Source organism: Lynx canadensis, chromosome A2 (genome assembly GCF_007474595.2).
Source record: "Lynx canadensis isolate LIC74 chromosome A2, mLynCan4.pri.v2, whole genome shotgun sequence".
NCBI classification, from domain to species: domain Eukaryota; kingdom Metazoa; phylum Chordata; class Mammalia; order Carnivora; family Felidae; genus Lynx; species Lynx canadensis.
The window spans coordinates 99,065,678-99,081,471 of NC_044304.2; positions in this window are offsets into that span (position 1 = coordinate 99,065,678).

Below are 15,794 nucleotides of genomic sequence, written 5' to 3' on the forward strand. Positions count from 1 at the left end.
GAAACAATGGGATTTAGTAAGCAGGAAACCTGACATGGGATTTTTAGTTGGCCATGGCCATCCAGAAAAAAATATTATATTGTCCAGCCCTTCATGCAAGGAGATATTTACAGTCATGAGACTGTGCTATAGGCATTACCCAGTAAATGCAAGTGGCATGTTTAGCTTCAGGAATTCTCATTAAAAGGAAGTTATGTTCTAACAAATAATCCAGTGAAGAAATGGACAAAAGACATGAATAGACACTTCTCCAGAGAAGACATCCAGATGGCCAAATGACACATGCAAAAATGCTCAACATCACTAATCATCAGGGAAATGTAAATCAAAACCACAATGATGGGAATGTAAGCTGGTATAGCCACTCTGGAAAACAGTGTGGAGGTTCCTCAAAAAACTAAAAATAGAACTACCCTACAACCCAGCAATTGCACTACTTGGCATTTATCCAAGGGATACAGGTGTGCTGTTTTGAAGGGACACATGCACCCCCATGTTTATAGCAGCACTATCAACAATAGCCAAAGTATGGAAAGAGCCCAAATGTCCATCGATGGATGAATGGATAAAGAAGATGTGGTATATATATACAATGGAGTATTACTTGGCAATCAGAAAGAATGAAATCTTGCCATTTGCAACTACGTGGATGGAACTGGAGGGCATTATGCTAAGCAAAATTAGTCAGAGAAAGACAAATATCATATGATTTCACTCATATGAGGACTTTAAGAGACAAAACAGATGAACATAAGGGAAGGGAAGCAAAAAATCATATAAAAACAGGGAGGGGGACAAAACATAGAGACTTTTAAATATGGATAACAAACAGGGTTACTGGAGGGGTTGTGTGTGGGGGATGGGCTAAATGGGTAAGGGGCATTAAGGAATCTACTCCTGAAATCATCGTTGCACTATATGCTAACTAACTTGGATGTAAATTAAAAAATAAATAAATAAAATAAAAAATAAATAAAATAAAAATAAAAGTAAGTTATGTTCTTTTCTTTACACCTTCCCCTGTCCTACTGGCTAAAATGTGAATGTGATGGCTGGAGCTTCTATCTCGGATCATTAAATGACCTTGGGAATAGAACCATGCACAGAAAGACCATAAGGTGGAAGGGATTAATTCCCTGAGAACTTTATGGAACAGAGATGCAATGTAGCCCTGGACTCTCTATGTCTAGATTTTAACATGAGAGAGAAAAGCCTTATTTTCTTTCTAATACCACAGCTACTGGGAGTTTTTAAAGTACTTGCTAATTAGTCCACTCATAATACAAGTGTATATATATATATATATATATATATATATACACACACATACACACACACTATACTACACAGAAAATACTGATAGGATAAGCAGCAAAATTTATTTGGCAATTTTGTTTTTCATTCTTATTCATGTTTGTATTTCCTAGATTTCACAATGTTGCACTTAAATTGTAAACACAGTTAATGTGTTTATTGATTTAAACATTTAAATATATAAACAAAAAGAAAAAGATCATCGATAATCTCACTACTTAGATAATTACTTTAAATGTTGGTGTATATTACAAAGAAACATTAACTGAAATAAAAACTAGTCTTCTCTCTTTACAAATTCAGTCAGAAAACAGCCCAGGAATCCTAAATCAGAGCAGGAGGTTTTATTCGGTGTTTTTTAGGGTTTCAGTTAAACCTATTATCTTAGGAGATTATACTTTAAAAAACAAAACAAACAAACAAACAAACAAAAAACCCTTTTCTACTCAAAGATAAATTTGACTTTTAAGAATGTCATTCCATACACTAAAAGTCCCCAGAGTGGGCTAATGGTTTTGGTTTTGGGTGAGGAAATAGAATTTGCAAGTGGAGAGTTAGGTACTTGGTACTCTAAAACTTTGTAAACTTTACTTGAGGGTTGAAAGACTGGAAGACATTTGCCCTACAAGCTCTAACAGCCCAAGGAAGCCATTATAGTAAGGGTCAATGCTCTATGAAGCACAATTTTAATAAGTGGGTTTGTGATTAAAAAGAGAAGAATAAGGAGAAGGAGGAGGAGAGGGAAGGGGATGAGGAGGGGGAGGAGGAGGGAGAGGAAAGAATGGAGGAGGAATGGGAATGGAAGGGGTAGGAGGAGGAGGAGATTCTCCTAGTTCAATACTGTGTTAGTATTTACTTTGGAGTATTTACTCCAAAGGTAAATTCCTTCAGAGCCACTTATCTCATCTAGCCAAATAGGATACCAAAAGTATTTCTATTCTCAATCTAGGCTTTGGAATTTAATAGTCTAAAACTATTTAAAAATAGTTATGATTACACACACTTATTCACACACACACACACACACACACACACACACACACACACACACCAGTGCTAATTTTACTAATGAAGAAAAGGCTTAAAAAGACCTTAAAAAGAAGACAAGAGGTGCCTGGATGGCTCAGCTGATTAAGCATCCAACTCTTGATTTTGGCTCAGGTCATGATCTCACTGTTCGTGAGATAGAGCCCCATGTCAGGCTGTGTGCTGACAGTGCAGAGCTTGCTTGGGATTCTCTTTCTCCCTCTCTCTCTGCCCCTCCACCCCCCAAAAAAATAAATAAAAATTTTTAAAAAAGACCCCAGATCTGTTAGAGGTGTTCATTAAAAATGAATATGTCACAAGTTGTTTCCCGTCTCTATAAAATAAAATTTAAAAAGAAAACAGTACAAAGAGAGGAAAAATATCAACCTCCCAACAAGTGTTCATTTGGTGTTTCCTCAAGAGAGAGGCTTTATACACAGTTGAATTAGTGGACAAAAACTCTGGAAATGATAATGCAAATTAATGTCAACAGTATGCCTATGCAGTTTTGTAGAAATCATGTTGTCCTGGGCTTGAATTTATTTGAATTTATTTAACTGTGTGACATATTCTATTAAGAGTATTACATTAATTAATTTACTTAATTTCTCTGGCTTCAATTTATATTTTGAAGTAATTATTTTATTCCCTAAAAGTAATATACATACAGTTAAAAATTTAAACATGCAATATAGTGTGACGTAAAAACGTGTATGTTCACCTTTCTTTGACCCTTGGCTGTCCTCCACAGAGGACATCTCATATGATCCACCCCAGAGAGATCATATGTGGACGCAATCATACATGTATACATACTTTAGTATGTCTCAATCTGATAGGCTTAAATGATATATTATTGTTATTTGAATGAACATTTTCTTAATGACTGACAAGGCTGAACATATCTTCACTAAATTAAAAGCTGCTTGAATTTTACTTTTTTATAAGCTGCCTGCTCGTGTCCTTCCCCATTTTCCTGCTAGTTTTAAAATATTTTTTCTAATTGATCCTTAAGAACATCAATATATTGAGAAGGATAGTCCTTTGTGCTATAATGTCTTCCAAATATTCTTCCCAGCTTGTCACTGATTGTATTTTATTACAAACTGAGGGTTGCTAGAGGGATGGAAGGAGGGGGGGATGGGTTAAATGGGTGATGGGGATTAAAAGGGGCACTTGTGATGAGCACTGAGTGTTGTATGTAAGTGATGAGTCACTAAGTTCTACAGGTGAATATAACATTACACTGTATGTTAACTAACTAGAATTTAAATAAAAACTTGAAAAAGCAAAGCCCATATATTCTTCCCAGCTTGTCACTGATTTTACAGTATTCTAATGCAGAAATATTTAATTTTTATGTAGACACATTTATCATCCTTTATGTCTTCAAGATTTTGTGTCATCTTAATCTCATTCCAACATTAATTTTAAAATTCTTATGTAATTTTTTTTAGTACCTTTAGAGTTTCCTTTTGTAAAGTTTACATTTCTGATCCTATTGGATTCATTTTGGCACAAGGACAGGAGTAGGAATTAATTTATTATTTTCCAGAAGCCTAGGCAATTGTTCCCCATTGGTTATTGAATAAATCATTTTGGGTGGGGGGATGAATTTGAAATGCTTCTTTTATAAGAAGCCATTTTATAAGAAGCCTTTTATAAGAAGCCTTTTATAAGAAGAGGATTTTGGTACATATCTCAACTCTTCATTTCTTCCATTCATTTTTTTTTTAATTTTTTTTTTCAACGTTTATTTATTTTTGGGACAGAGAGAGACAGAGCATGAACGGGGAAGGGGCAGAGAGAGAGGGAGACACAGAATCGGAAACAGGCTCCAGGCTCTGAGCCATCAGCCCAGAGCCTGACGTGGGGCTCGAACTCACGGGCCTCGAGATCGTGACCTGGCTGAAGTCGGACGCTTAATCGACTGCGCCACCCAGGCGCCCCTCTTCCATTCATTTTTTAAAAAAATTTTTTTAAGTTTATTTATTTATTTTGAAAGAGAAAGAGAGAGAGGTGGGAAGGGGCAGAGAGGGAGGGGAAGACAGAATCCCAAGCAGGCTCTGTGCCATCAGCGCAGCAGAGCCTGAGGTGGGGCTCAAACTAATGAACCGTGAGATCATGACCTAAGCTGAAACCAAGAGTCAGATGCTCAACCAGCTGAGCCACCCAGGTGCCTCTCATGTTGTGTTTTTATGTACTAGTAAAAATGTATTTTAATTCATGTAGCATTATATTTCAATACCCTGTGGAACTAATTTCACCTTAAAAATCTTCTGTTTCTACATGGTCTACTCTAAAAATTATTTGTGCAATAGTTTCACTGGGATAATATTAATGTAAAGCTTAATAAAGAGAGAATTGCCTGGGGCGCCTGGGTGGCGCAGTCGGTTAAGCGTCCGACTTCAGCCAGGTCACGATCTCGCGGTCCGGGAGTTCGAGCCCCGCGTCGGGCTCTGGGCTGATGGCTCAGAGCCTGGAGCTTGTTTCCGATTCTGTGTCTCCCTCTCTCTCTGCCCTTCCCCCGTTCATGCTCTGTCTCTCTCTGTCCCAAAAATAAAATAAAACGTTGAAAAAAAAAATAAATAAAAAAAAAGAGAATTGCCACCTTTAAAATATTAAATCTTCTTATCAAAAAAGTATATAATTACATTTGTTCAATTCTTAATCTGTCCCTTTATATTTTTTTAATGTCCTTTATATTTATGTTGACCATTTCTTAAGGTTGTTCCTATTATATTTTATCATTTTCTTCTTATAATAAATGCTACTTTTATTCCTTTATATTTCAGCTCTCACTTGACCATATGAAAATAACTGGTTTGTGTGTATTAATACCATAGCCAGCTATTTTACTTACTGTTGATAATGATATTTGCAAGTTCTCATTTCCCAGCTATACAATTTAATCATACATAAAGAATGATAGTTCTAGGTCTTCTCTTCAAACTTGTATTTGTTTCTCCTTTCTAAATGCAAATCTAGGACCTCTACAACAATAATGAATAATAATTATAATAGTAAACATTATAATATTTTTTCTTTTGAAAATATCTCTAGCAGTTTCACAATTTAGGACATGCACACTTTGGGCTGTAAATGTAAATATATACAGCCAAAGTGGCAAATATTATAATGTTTACTATTACAATGATTATTCATTATTGTTGTAGAGGTTTTATCAGCAATGGATATCAAACTTAGATACCTTTATAGCCTTTCTGAGTATGGTCATATCATTTTTCTCATATAATAGTAACTCAAATTATATATTATAGTATATTAATATAAATAATTTTCCTAATATTGCTAATTTCCTCTCTTTAGTTATGATGTATTCTTTTAAAATAATGTCAGATTCTGATTGCTAATGTATTCTTTTGGGTTTTGGAATCAAAACTCACAGGAAAGATTAATAGATAGTTTTCTTATACTATGCTATCACATCTTGGTATGATTATTATGATTGATAATATAAAAAAAATGGGTTTTCTTCAATCTCTGCTCTAGAGTCATTTCAACAGCATTGGAATTTTTGTTCCTTAAAGTTTTTGTTAGGCATCACATACAGTGTAATCTAGGCCTGATGCCCGCACTTTTTGACAACTTTCATAATTACTCTGAATGGTCTATTTAAACTTTCTATACTTTCTGAAGTCATTTTGGTGATTTTCATTTCTTAGAAATATCCATTTTATTTAGATTTTTCAATCCATATGCAAGTTTAAACAAAGATACATCTTGCTTCTTAATTCTTAATTCCTTCAATAACCACACTTAGGTTCTCAACTTAATTACTCCCTTTAGATATTTGTCCTTTCTTCATCTCTTACCATTAAAAAAATTATGTCTATGGTTTACCAATCTTATTAACTTTAAAATATAACAATTGCTGGGGTGCCTGGGTGGCTCAGTCGGTTTAAGCCTCCGATTTCGACTCAGGTCATGATCTCGCAGTCTGTGAGTTCAAGCCCGGCATCGAGCTCTGTGCTGACAGCTCAGAGCCTGGAGCCTACTTCGGATTCTGTGTCTCCCTCTCTCTCTCTCCCCCTCCCCTGCTCATTCTCTGTCTCTCTCTCTCTGTCAAAAATAAATAAACATTAAAAAAATTAAAAAATACATATAACAATTTCTTAAATTTACTAGTTTTGTTCTTTTTTTTTTTTTTGGTTGTTTTAGCTATTCAGATATTTCTCATTTTCTTTCAGTTCCTTACTTCTGATTTCCTTAGATTTATTTTGTTGATGACCATAATTTCATATTTTGAATGTTTAATTATTTTAGCTCCTTATTTCGTGATTTTTCTTTGAAGCTTGTTTTTTCCTGATAACCTTTTTATTTGTAAACCCTACAGATTTCAATGGATAGTTTCAGTATTTTTGGCTTTGATTTTTTCTCTCATCTGAGAGTATTTTAAATAAGATTAAAAATTTTTGGAGATTCTTAAGTTTTTTAAAATTTTTATAATTATGCTTATGCTATGTTATTTAGTGTTTAAATGTTCAGTATTTAAGTATTTAAGTATTAAGGAAGTGTACCTTCCTATGGATTATAGCATTTGTCATTACAAAATACTTTCTTAGTCTTATTTAATGTTTCTTTGCTGTGAATTCAACCTTGTCTAATATCTCAGCCTCTGAATAATTTTGTGTTTTCATACATATGATACAATGTGTTTATCCTTTTACTTTTAACCATTGAGGCACTTTGTTTCAGCAGCATCTCTTATGTTTAGAATATATTTGAATTTTTATTTGTGATTTATTTGAAAGTCTTTTCATAGGTGAGTTTATAACATTTGTGTTTACTGTGTGTTTTGATTCTGCCATTGTATTTTAATTCTGACTTTTAGCTCTCCTTTTGTCTTTTCTATTTTACTATGCTGTCTGGGTTTCCTTTTCTTAAATCTATTTCTCCTTTTGTCTTTCACATTCTACCCAATGGTCTGTGTTTGAATTACTTTGTTTTTGTATATATATTGTCCTTTGAAATTTGAAAGGCTTATCACCTTTTTAAAAAGTTTCCAGTGTTTATCTTTGTAAGTATAGTTGTATGTAATGTTTAATTCTATTTTTAAGAAAATATCATGACTTTCTACTATGAATAACAAACAAATTAAATATACTTTCACTTTCTTCCACTTTTCTTTCCTTCACTCTACCATTTAATTTGTTTAGGTATATTATTATCCTTTGTTCTTCTAGTAGTTTTCTGAATACTTTTAAATGATATTATGAATTCTGTTTTAGGTGACATTATAAATGAAATATTCCTATTACAGAACAGTTAGAAATACTGGCTACAACATTTAATCTTTATATGAATATCTGAACTGGTAGAAACATGAGCCCCTAACCATGAGAAAATATAGCCCCAGACAGTAAATATAGTACTATCATTGGTAGCAGCTCTGAGAGTATCCTATATTTGGTGGAAGCCTAGACCTTGGGACTTAATGGGCCACTTCTGTTTGTAGGATTGAAGGCTAAGGAAGAAGTTTTAGATGAGAGACTGCTGCATGAATCCAAAACCCCCCCAAATGATTCTTTCAATGAAAGGGTAAAGATATTATTGTTGTTGTTGTTGTTGTTGTTGTTGTTTTATATATTATAGTCTATTAGTTAATAATGTAATTTATTTTGTAATGTTTATTTTTAAAAGAGAGAGAGAGTGAGCAGGGGAGGGGCAGAGAGAGACAGAGACACAGAATCAGAAGCTGCCAGCACAGAGCCTGATGCAGGGCTCGAACTCACGAGCCGCGAGATCATGACCTGAGCCGAAATCAGATGCTCAGCCTACTGAGCCACCCAGGTGCCCCTTAATAATGCATTTTCTAATTGATATAACAATATAAAACACCCTGCAAAAAGAACTAGGAAAGAGATGTCTTAGATTTGGTTCAGGGTAGAGGAGTTTGGGAAATTTTTTTCCTGAGAGTTCAAAACCACCATCAAGTCTTTACATGGATTTGGAGACAGATTTCAAAGAATTCAGTGATCTGAAAAACCCAGAGATAAACATTTAATTTGGACTGGTCCTGGCTAGGTAATAACCCTAGATGATTGTTAGAAGCAAAATTAAATCATATCTAAGGAAAACACTCTAACTTGAACCTCAAAAAATTCTTAGTCAAAATCCCAAGGAACAGGAGTTCTGAATGAATTATATCATAGTAAGTGAGAAATAAACCAGAATGAGCAAAAATCCATAGTATCAAAAAAATCCCACTATGTGTTAGTGTTTAACCCACTAAGCCTACAGGACTAGAAATTAGTACATACAGGATATAAAATAGGTTTGCTTAATATGCTTAAAGAAATACAAACTCGGGTATAACTATGATGTAAAAGACTCTGAAAAATGATCAGGCAAAATAAAAAATGTTCCAAAGACGTTTTAGAAATCAAATTAGAACCTCAGTGAACTAAATAGATTGAACTCTAACAGCTGATTGAAAATAGTGAAGAGAAAATCCGGGAATATGGAAGGCAGAGTAAGGAGGTCTAACAAAAGTCTAATCAGATTTCCTGAGGGAGATAATAGAATTAGGAAAAGGCAAGATTCAAAATGACATGGGCTGAGAATTTTGCAGAATGAAGAAAACACAAACCCTCAGATTCACAATCCCAATGAAATTCAAATAAAATAAAGGAAAAAGAAAAAAACCCGCCTAAACACACAATGAAACTGCAGATTGCCAAAGACAAAGAGAAGTTCTTAAAAGGAGCTAGAGTGTAAATAACACAGCGGACTTAAAAGGAATGACAATTTGATTGAGACAATCAGAAGATGGGATAATATCTTCAAAGTACTAAGAGAGGATAACTGTCAACCTAGCCATATAGCCAGTGAAATATCTTCCAATGTGAAATTAGCACATTTCTCACAAACTAAAAGATCTCTCTTGTAAAGAAATTTCTAAGAACTTTGAGACAAGGAAAAATGATCCCCAAAGGAAGGGCTGAGATGCAAGAAGGAATTTGGAGACTTTGGTGAACATGTAAATAGATCTGTATTAAAAACAGTCATGTTTTGGTTGTGTTGTTAAAAATACAATTCTTTTCATAGAGCATCTTAGGAGACTATCCTATTTTATGAAATACATTCAGGGAAATGCTGCTAATTAATCCCAGTTGGGTGCCAGAGCCAGCCTCTATGCTGGTATGGTTAGCAAGTACAGGTGCCCACCCAGCTTCTCTATATTTCAATAAGACTTTGTTCTGTACTTATTGTAAAGAGCTCATTTTGTGGGTAAAATTATTGGCTATAATCATGTTCACTGGTCTGGAGATTAATTTATTAAACTATGTATGTCATGAGTGTGCCTTGTAACAAACTAGGAGCCATAGCTATACCAAAACCATAAGAATCAGTCTCTTAAATCTTGATGTATTTATATTAAAGACCAGAGGAGAACATTGCAAAGAATATAGTGTAACACCTGTTATATCATCATTGAATTTTTATTTCTTTAACTACCATGATGAAATTCCAAGGTCCATTGTTTTTTTAAAAATAAGAAAAGTCATTATGATGCCATCATGAGATCATTTCTAACCCACTGGTGCCAGTCATTACCACCAGTTGAAATATGGTTATTCCTTTCAGCTGTGGCTTAGTAATGATATTAAGTCTGAATTTTCTTGCAAAAGCAATTTATTCATGTCACCACTTACTGATGTAAGTTTGTTTATGGCCTTTTTAAATGGGGTCTGTTTCACCATTTGGTTCTTTCTTGAGCACATTTTTGCTTTTTGTAAGACACATACATTTCCACCAATGCAATCATAAATGATGACAGAAGAGAAGAACTGAAGTAGAATGTAAAGTTAGTTCACAAAGTATTTACATATGATGACCAGATTTACAAAATGGAAAGGGGAAGTACATTGCAACCATAGAAGAAATATTCAGAGTCCTGTGAAAATCCTGAATTGTGATATCAAAACCTTCAAGTAACTACTTTTTGCTCATGCCTACCTTCAGTTGTGAACATTGAAATATAATTACTAAAAATAATTAATGCTCATATAATGTGAACTGTTTTTATTTTGCCTATTGAAAAGGGGAAAGCAGGTAAAATAAAATCTTAAGTTCTGTGTCTTGATTGCAGCGGTGGATGTGATTAAATGACATAGAACCATGCACACCTTTTATACCAGTCTCAGTTTCCTGGTGTAGTTTAGTTACCTAAGATGTAACCAATGGGAGAAACTGGTGAAAATACACAGGACTTCTCTGAATTATCCCTGCAACTTCCTGTGTATCCATAATTATTTCTAAATAAAAAAGTCTTTAAAAATTTATTTCCTCAGCTCCCAATTTTAAAAAGGATAAAGATGGGTATTTTTTTTTTGTTAACCCTGAGGAAAATGTAGTTCAGGCTTTGTCTTCTTTTATTTTTATTTTTATTTATTTATTTATTTATTTATTTATTCATTCATTCATTCATTCATTCATTCATTCATTTTAGAGAGAGAGATTCTTAAGCAGGCTCCATGCTCAGCACAGAGCCCAACGTGGGATCCTGGGATCATGACCTGAGCCAAAATCAAGAGTTGGATATTCAACTGACTGAGCCACCCAGGTGCCCCCAGGCTTGGTCTTCTGATCTCCATTCTGAGGGTTCAACACCTTTCCCATTTGGTCCCACTTTTCTTTACAATGCCAACTCCCTGTGGTAAAAAGGATTCTTCTCCCTCTGAGCTTGCAGACATAAATTCTAGAGCCTGCACATGTCTCCAAAAAGCAGATATTGAAGTCTGTGAACAAACTAACATAAGGAGTGAAGAAATACAACTCATCTCATTTATATTACCTATCAGTTCATCCCTGACACAGTTAAAAAGCCATACCTGCTATTGTCCATCAAATGATTAAGCCCTTTACACATGTAATCTCATGGAATCCTCTTAACTCACCATGGGACTGGTAAAATCATATTTATTTACATTTGAACACAGGCCCATGCAACAAGTCACCTTGTTCAGAGACTGAGGATTCATTTAATCTCTAATCTCCAAAAAATATTTGAGTAGCCAGGTAAAAACTCTGCTTGCAGAACTCACAGAGATTTGAACACAAGATCATTCATATTAAGGTTTTTTTGTTTTCCAAGTGCTAAGCATTAAGTTACACGTTTTAAAAGGAATATCTCATCTGATTCCCCCAACAGTCTAGGGAATAAGTTCTATTTTCATTGTTATTTCTTTCCTCTTTGAAAGTGAGGCTTAAATAAGTCAGGGACCTTGCTGAGGCAAGTGGAAGACCTGATATTTGAACCCAGAGATTCTCAATTCATAGCTCTGTTCTTAATGGCTTTGAAATTCTCATATCCACCAAGAACATCACGGATGTGATAAAGCAATGTCTTCAGGTACCATCAAGATATAGATATTATCCAGATCCAAGTTTCCAAATAACCAATACCTAGATGAACTCTAGAGTTCATTTTTTCATCTACTCATACAATAAAGAATGTTATCAGGCAGTCTGAAAAATAATTTCATAGTCATATAAGTTTTATTAATATTAAATATTAATATTGTATAATTAATAGTTATTAATATTAAACATATACACACTTAATAACAAGATTTAAAAGATTTTTTTAAACAATAGGACTTCTGGGAAATTATAATATTCAATTATAAATTGTAAATCTCCAAAATGGAAGCATATACATTTCTCAAGTATATTTAATCAAGTACCCTTTTTTTTCGGTATGGGAACCTTTCACATTTTTGGATACTAATTTCCACAGAACCCAATTGGAAAAATATTCTCCTTCTTTTCTGAGTGATGCTTTTGTTCTCTTCCCTTGGAGATGTCTTAATTTTGTGCCTTTGCTGCTTCTGATCAATTACTACCCAGGCATTCCACTGTCCCTTTTGAGCTTTGCTTTCCTCTTCTTTTCCCTTCCCTTCCCTTCCCTTCCCTTCCCTTCCCTTCCCTTCCCTTCCCTTCCCTTCCCTTCCCTTCCCTTCCCTTCCCTTGCCTTCCATTACCTTTCCTTTTCTTTTTTTCTTTCTCCTTCTCCTACTCCTACTTCTTTTCCTCCTCCTTCTTCTTCTCTTCTCTTTTTTAATTTCCTGTTCTTTTTTTCCCCTTCTTCCTTTCTGGGAATCTCTTTCTCATTCTTAACTTTGGCAAGAGTGAGTTTTATTCTAGCCTCCATGAACACTGAGAGTGTGCCTTGCTTCTGGCTGGGCCAGACAGCAGCTTTGTTCTCACTGCATCTTGGACTCTTTGTGGCTCTTTTTTCTATTGCTTTAGGACACAACCTTCCTTTTTTGTTGTTTTTTCATTCTTTGTTTTTCAGAAAAATAGACAGTTTGACCTCTCCTAAAGCAACTGATCTGTTATTTCACTGGTCTTGATAACACCAGAGAGCTGGATAGTTTATGGTAAATTAACAGATCCTTTACTTAGATTAGATTAAATTAGATATATCATGTGTTATGTTACAACCTTGCACAATATGTTTAGCATTTTCCTACAGACACTGAAGAGATATTGAACACATAATACTGAACATTGCGGAAAGCTAGATAAATTGATGGTTGTGAAAAACAATAGATCCAGTGCCTATATTTTGTCGTGTTAACTATATTTTGCATGTCATAAACTCAATGTTCACCCCTGAAAGCACTGGAAAAAAACACGTCATTGCCTTACATTTAATCAAGCCAATTAAAAAGAAAGGTGTTTCGTTTTATGAACTTCAGATTACAATAACAACACTAGGTTTAACAAGATAGGTGTATTAGTTGATAATAAAAGCCCATTCCATTGTAATAACAGAAGTACCAAACTCTTTCCTTTCTATTTTGAACTCTATTTATTTTAAGCATAAGGAAGAAAAAAAAAACAGTAGAAATTATTAGTAGCAGACCAAGGCTATAAATAATTTATAGAAAAAATATATTTAATGATAAGATTAGGAATATATTTCAGTTTATGCATAGGGTAAATATTAGCACACATATTAGAAAACTTGAAATATACAAAATTATAATATTAATTGAAATATCTGTAGCATATTTCTTAACTTCATTAATTAGTATTCTTTAATTGGTTTATATTATAGAATTTGTGATGAAAGAAATCATGAGGAAAACATGAAACTTACATTCGATTGACTTTGTAACTATTTTGCTAATTATCATGAGCCACGAAAATAAAAATTAGAACATTTCTGCTGCTGTAATTATAATTTTGAAAAGAAAATGTCTTCAGTACATTTTTCTTGGCATCTGAAAATTACCTGAAGTATGCATTTCCTAATATTTTGCTTATGACAGTGCATTTTAAAGCCGAGTTCCTTCTTCCTTGAACTGAGCTAATTTTAATAAGGCTACTATTCCTCCATTTGCTATTCTCATAAGGCTTCACCAGTTCTGAGTGACTGAAGATGACTTGAGTCATGGGAAGGGGTTTAGAGGGTCGTGCACAAAAATAACAGATGCTAATTCAAACCGAAAACAATGGAGTTTCATATTTATAAACACAGACACATTTTATATTTTACCATATGTGAAAAAAGACTTGAAATCCCCATTCAGATTAATATTTCTTGCCAGTAATATCTTGTTTTTACTTATTATTTAAATTGACATTATTTCCCCCATACCGAAATTGAAATATAATGCATTCCTTTTTTTTTTTTTTTTTTTTTTTTTTTTTTTTTTTTATGAAATTTATTGACAAATTGGTTTCCATACAACACCCAGTGCTCATCCCAAAAGGTGCCCTCCTCAATACCCATCACCCACCCTCCCCTCCCTCCCACCCCCCATCAACCCTCAGTTTGTTCTCAGTTTTTAACAGTCTCTTATGCTTTGGCTCTCTCCCACTCTAACCTCTTTTTTTTTTTTTCCTTCCCCTCCCCCATGGGTTCCTGTTAAGTTTCTCAGGATCCACATAAGAGTGAAACCATATGGTATCTGTCTTTCTCTGTATGGCTTATTTCACTTAGCATTACACTCTCCAGTTCCATCCACGTTGCTACAAAGGGCCATATTTCATTTTTTCTCATTGCCACATAGTACTCCATTGTGTATATATACCACAATTTCTTTATCCATTCATCAGTTGATGGACATTTAGGCTCTTTCCATAATTTGGCTATTGTTGAGAGTGCTGCTATGAACATTGGGGTACAAGTGCCCCTATGCATCAGTACTCCTGTATCCCTTGGATAAATTCCTAGCAGTGCTATTGCTGGGTCATAGGGTAGGTCTATTTTTAATTTTCTGAGGAACCTCCACACTGCTTTCCAGAGCGGCTGCACCAATTTGCATTCCCACCAACAGTGCAAGAGGGTTCCCGTTTCTCCACATCCTTTCCAGCATCTATAGTCTCCTGATTTGTTCATTTTGGCCACTCTGACTGGCGTGAGGTGATACCTGAGTGTGGTTTTGATTTGTATTTCCCTGATAAGGAGCGACGCTGAACATCTTTTCATGTGCCTGTTGGCCATCTGGATGTCTTCTTTAGAGAAGTGTCTATTCATGTTTTCTGCCCATTTCTTCACTGGGTTATTTGTTTTTCGGGTGTGGAGTTTGGTGAGCTCTTTATAGATTTTAGATACTAGCCCTTTGTCTGATATGTCATTTGCAAATATCTTTTCCCATTCCGTTGGTTGCCTTTTAGTTTTGTTGGTTGTTTCCTTTGCTGTGCAGAAGCTTTTTATCTTCATAAGGTCCCAGTAATTCACTTTTGCTTTTAATTCCCTTGCCTTTGGGGATGTGTCGAGTAAGAGATTGCTACGGCTGAGGTCAGAGAGGTCTTTTCCTGCTTTCTCCTCTAAGGTTTTGATGGTTTCCTGTCTCACATTTAGGTCCTTTATCCATTTTGAGTTTATTTTTGTAAATGGTGTGAGAAAGTGGTCTAGTTTCAACCTTCTGCATGTTGCTGTCCAGTTCTCCCAGCACCATTTGTTAAAGAGGCTGTCTTTTTTCCATTGGATGTTCTTTCCTGCTTTGTCAAAGATGAGTTGGCCATACGTTTGTGGGTCTAGTTCTGGGGTTTCTATTCTATTCCATTGGTCTGTGTGTCTGTTTTTGTGCCAATACCATGCTGTCTTGATGATTACAGCTTTGTAGTAGAGGCTGAAGTCTGGGATTGTGATGCCTCCTGCTTTGGTCTTCTTCTTCAAAATTCCTTTGGCTATTCGGGGCCTTTTGTGGTTCCATATGAATTTTAGGATTGCTTGTTCTAATTTCGAGAAGAATGGTGGTGCAATTTTGATTGGGATTGCATTGAATGTGTAGATAGCTTTGGGTAGTATTGACATTTTGACAATATTTATTTTTCCAATCCATGAGCAGGGAATGTCTTTCCATTTCTTTAAGTCTTCTTCAATTACCTTCATAAGCTTTCTATAGTTTTCAGCATACAGATCCTTTACATCTTTGGTTAGATTTATTCCTAGGTATTTTATGCTTCTT